Source organism: Athene cunicularia (genome assembly GCF_003259725.1).
Source record: "Athene cunicularia isolate RWA chromosome 17 unlocalized genomic scaffold, athCun1 chr17_part1, whole genome shotgun sequence".
Lineage (NCBI taxonomy): Eukaryota > Metazoa > Chordata > Aves > Strigiformes > Strigidae > Athene > Athene cunicularia.
Genome location: NW_020799122.1, coordinates 10991467 through 10997003, shown reverse-complemented (window position 1 = coordinate 10997003; position 5537 = coordinate 10991467).

The following is a 5537-nucleotide window of genomic DNA, read 5'->3' as shown; positions in this document are numbered from 1 at the left end:
GGCGGGGGCGGCCCGGGGCCCCCGGCTGAGCGGGACACGGCGCCCTAGGAGCCACCAGCCCCCCGCGTCAGAGGGGCCCCGAAGCTGGGGCACGGGCCTCACCCCCCTCCTTTTTGTTGTTTGTTTTTGTTGGGGGTTTTAAGTTTGGTTAACACGCCCGTGAACACCCCATGGCCAAGTGTTTTGTTTTAAATAAATATGTCTTTTTTTAAAAAAAAATCACACAAGCTGCTTTAAATAGCTGTGGAGACCACGCAGGCAGGGATGGAAGCACCAAGACCACAGTGTTTCCTTCACCTGTGTGCATCTTGATACAGCTAGGAGGTGAAACGCTGCTGGGGATCTTTTGATTTAGTAACCTTAAATGGAGCCAATGGAATGTGTTCATTTCAACCTTTAACCCTGAAAGTTGGTGACATCACTAAGGAGAAGGTACTGGGCAGTGTCTGATGATAAGCATTTGACAAGCCTGTGTGAATAAAGGTAGTGGGTGTCACAACTCCAGGTGCAACTGGCAATCCTTCCTCCAGATGCTGCTTTGTCCTTTTCCCGAGAGGCCTGGAGAGAAGCCCCATGTCTGATAAAATCACCTAGTGCTAGATGTTTCACAAGGATTGCTGCACAGCCGCGGGATGAGGATGGGGCCCTTAGCAGGGCAAACCTGGATGCAGTAGAACGTACTGGGCATGTGGTCAGGGAACAATATCCTGTATTTTCTGATTAAGCAGTTTTTCTTTACACTTACCCATTTCACTTCCATTCAGCCCTGGGCAATGCATCACCCCAGCTGCACTGATTTGTCACCCTGAGATGGGACATTTATGTAGCAACGTTTGTGCTTAGATCAAAGGTCACCAACTATATTTCCTTATAGATGGTGTCAGGTAAAAAGCAGAGTTGGATTGATTTCTGACAGAGTAACAGGCAGATATCTGGATTTACAACATCGGCTGCCTGGGCATGTAATGAAAGGTGAGATAATGCAGAGCCCCAAAAGGGAGGAGTCTAGGAGCAGGCAGGTGACCTGAAGGAAGCAAGTTACACAAGCTGAAGCAGCTTGTTGGTGTTTAAGAAACTGCTCCCTCCAGCCTGGGGAAGGAGGCAGGGTGGGTGCCAGCAGCCCTGGGGCCTGCACCAGGACTCTCACAGGGAATTCCGGGATGGGACTGAAGGTTCTCTCTGCTCCTGGCTGGGACTGTTTTGTAGCACAGCAACCAGTTACATTTTCCAGTGCCTCAAGCAGTGCTCCAGACTGGAGTTGTTAACTTCATGCTTCATGTGTGCATCAAATTTCAGGTCAGGCTGGAGAAACATACAGAACTTCAATTTCTTTGCAGAAGGGGCTGTTGGGCGTTGGAATGGGCTGCCCAGGGCAGGGATCTGGTGGAGTTGGGAACCGTCAGGGTGAGGTTCATGGTGGGACTGGAGGAGCTTCAAGGGCTTTTTCAACCAAGATGATTCTGGGATTCTGTGAACTTAAAACTTTTTGAACTGCCCGTCAGCCAGGACAGAGCCACAGTCTGACCCATAGCAGAGCTGCTTTAGCAGTCTTAACACCACAGAAAATTATCAGGGATCACTCTGCTATACCCAGCATGCCCCAGGTCTGACAGGGAAACATTCTGGGATATTCCAGGCATCCTTCAGTTGTACAGGGGAAGAAAAACCAAGCCAGCCCCTCATTTCTTTTGTATGGCTGAATACAGTCTAGAGTAGAACTCTGGGAGGCAGAGTGTTCCTTGCTGTGCAGAGACACCTTCCATGCACCGAGGGGGCTCATTATCACAGCTCCCTAAAACTTGGTCCTTTGACTGCTCCCTCGGTAGGGGAAAACGGATCTGGGAGGCACCAGTTCCTCTTTCCCTCTCGGCTTTCCCCACACTCAGCAAAGCGTAACTGGAGTGACACAAACGGCAACTCGTCCGTTACTTCCCACATTCCTCTTCCCTCAGCTTTAGGGCTTACTGTTGGGGGCTGGGGCGGGCCCAGAGGATGCGGCTCCTCAAGCCCATCCCCACCACCCGAAGATAGACGCTCGGCCCCTGCTGCTCACTCCCATGTCACAGCAGGCACCGAAGAGTCCTGCCAGAAACAAGGGCTGGGGAAGGCCAGGCTGGAGTTGCCCGGCTGCAGGGCCTATTGCTAATAAAAACGGGCACTTCCTCTTTGGGTGATTTTCTGAATGCTGCAGGAAGAGCTGCCAGCCACCACTTCAGTTTCCAAAACACACATCCACCACAGTAAAATGCAATCTATTTTATTGGTTAATTATATACAGGAGATTTTTGATATTCACAGTAATATTAGACAAGTTACCTCCACAAAGAGCAAGAGTAAAACCAAAAAAGACAGTCCACTGTAAACAAACTAGAAATCCTGCTGGATTTGGTGGGACTGGCTCCAGACAAGTTGAAAAGGCACTCAAAGAAAAACAACAAAAGCCAGCTGATGAACACAGCCCGGATGCTTTTTGTACTTCTTCCAAGATGATAATCCGGAAGCAAAGCACGTGGAGACCAAACATCAGGGTACAGAGACGCCAGACATCACATTCCAAGCATGCTACATGTGTGTTGACATACAAATTTAATTTCCTCAAGTCTCATAATCATTAGAGTCCTCACCTCCCTCCAAGCATTACTTAATGCAAGTTTAGTGTTATCGGGACAACTTTAAATACAGCCAGCAGAATGGCTGGGACTGCACCAAAAGCGGTCAGTAGGGAGGCCAGGTTTTGCTCAGACTCTGGTCTGGTAAAGCAAACAGCAGCCTGGGCCAAGAACACAGCAGTTGGTGGCATCTGGTGGACTAGGGGGAGGCTGGGACACAGGGAGGTAGGTGGCTTCTCTGGATTGTCAACATTGAACCAAAAGCATGGCCAAAGCTGGCAGGGAGACAGGGACTGGAAATGTCCCTTTCTCAGTTGTGCCTTGCTGTCTCAGCGAGCTCAGAGGCAGAGAGGATACAGCCCTCCATCTTCTCTCCCTAACCACCTTCCCAGCCTGGGCTCCCATTTCTAACTCAGGTACTGCCCAGTGCTCAAACCATCATTCTTACAGGCTGATGGAAGGCTGCTGGGGCACTCGCTAGACACTTGGGAGACTTCTCCCCAGGCTCCTGCTCCCCAGGTGACCACTGCTAGGTCATCGTCACTTCCCTCTCTGCGCACAGGAGAAAGCTGTGTGCCCTCTCCTGTGGGAGCACAGGCAGGAGATGACTCTTTGAAAAGAGAGGTACTCATCCTTGGGGGAAAACAATTTCAAGAGCACAGATTAAGAATGAGGCCGAAAAGCTAAAAAGAGAACCAAATTTATATTGTAAACGCCACAGCTATTGCCTAATCTCCAAGTCATCCATCTCTGATCACTTGAATCAGAGAATTCAAGTCTGGTCACTTGAATACAAAGAATGGTGGCTAAAAGGTGACAGCAAGAGGGTCAGGCCAAGCAGAGGTTCTATTTGAGAGAGACACAGCAAGAGGTATATGAAGTAATTACTAACAACTCCAGCTCACTCAAGAGAAACTGACCAAAGAGGTCTTGGCAACATCAGCTCTGAACTCCTTCAGGAATCAAGCCCCTGCAGTGTAAAACTGCCTCAATTTTCTCTGACAAACACCGAAATTTCCTCACAGCTCTTTTGCAGGGATTGGAGGGGTTTGTTTTCCATTCTCATAGAGAGGCATGATTGTTTAGAGGGCACAGAAGATTTTTACCTTTGTGACAGATACAGAGAGAGGGCATCTGTATCTCCTTCTGCAGTCTGCTACAAACATAACTCCCTTCAAAGACCAGACCGGGGAAGAGCTTTTCCTGTCTCTCATCAGGAGGTGGTCGGAATTTTTCCATGAAAATAACTTTGCCTCCTTCACCCAGATGCAAATTTGTTACAGAAAAAGTCTCTTTAGAAACCTAAGCCTGCTTTTAACTCCTCTCCTTTTATTCTGTATAGAGAACAAATAGACTGCCCAAAGAAAACAAAGTGTCCAAATAAATAGCTGGCATCAACCAGCTATTGATGGTGCAATTCAAGATCGTGGTAGTGGCGGTAACAGATTTCCTGCTGCCTTTCAAAGAGGGTGGGAGGCTGAGGATGGGCTCTGTGCTGATGCGGTAGCATCAGCACAGTGAAGAACAACATACACAGGGATGGGCCTCGCCCTGAAAGACTTCTAGGCTAAAGAAATGTAATTCCTCTTCAAAGATCAGCTTTCCTTACACAGCTACTGCTAACAGTGTGACTAGTAGCATCTTCAGAGAAAAAACTGCTACTGCATGTGTCTGGATACATTCCTCTCAAAAGGATTCCCTGTTCGCATGGCACATCCCAGACATCAGTCCCAGCCTGAAAATGGTGTCTCTTTTTCAGTGCCCTTCTGAAAAATCCCACCATCTTCCCTTTCACCCAGTTACAGGCACAAATTGGGCATCCCAGTGGAGAGAATGAAGACTTTGCACCATACTCTGCACAACATTCCCTACAACAAGAAGTAGCTTAAGAATGAAGTGCTAAACCAAAACTGCTCCCTAGAAAACCCAAAGCATGTTCTGGGCATCACACACGCAGGAAGCTGCTTTTGCCTGTGTCACAACCTGCCCTGCCCGTGAAACGCGCTGAGCTCACAGCACCGAACAAGTTCTTTACTGTGCTACAACACTTGCCCACCACTGGCACTGATAACTCGTACACCTCCAAGCTAACATGGTCACAGCATGATTATGAAGACAAAGAGGAGTCATCTGGGTCAGGAATACTTTATCAAACTGCTCCAAATTTCACTGGAGAAGAGACCAAAGACTACAGTCCTATCTTTTCTTTCTTATCTTCCCCAAATCTCTCCTTTAAGGAACAGGTTGTTTTACTTCCTTCATCTCAATCAAGGAATTTGACATCTCAATCTTCAGACATTTTAACCTTTAGTGTCATGAAATCATTATTTAGCTCTTGCCTCATTTACAGAACTAGTTTTAGCGAACCAGCAGTCTAGCTCTAGATCCATCCAGGTGTAATTCGACATGAAGTAAATAAGGGTTCAATGGTTTATTTAAAATCTTTTTGCCCTGTAAGTAGACAATTGTTGTCCTGCATTTACTCTGTATATTTCCGTGATTGGGAAGTGAGAGCAGCCAAACCCAAATGTTGTCATTTGAAGCCAAGTAAAGCTGCTGGATACATCAGAAGATTAACAACACTCCTTGTACTCAGATGGGATTGGAGGACAGATTCATCTAGGCCCCCTGAAGCACACGAGTCACATACTTATGTCAAAGTACTCCCTTCCAGGACACACCTGAGTGTGTCTAATGTGCAGCACCAAATCTGCCTCAGAGGCTGAGTCCTTCTGCATCAGAAGGTGTCATTGGCCCCAAAAGCCACAATGCTAGGGAGATCTCCAGATCTCCTCCCCAGCATTATGTACATATTGAAAAAAAGTAAAATTAAAATAGTCATTTGCACACGTAGGCTCCATTGGCAACTTCGATCTTTACCTACTGTTCATAAAGAACAGTATGAGCATTTACAATTTAAAAATAAAA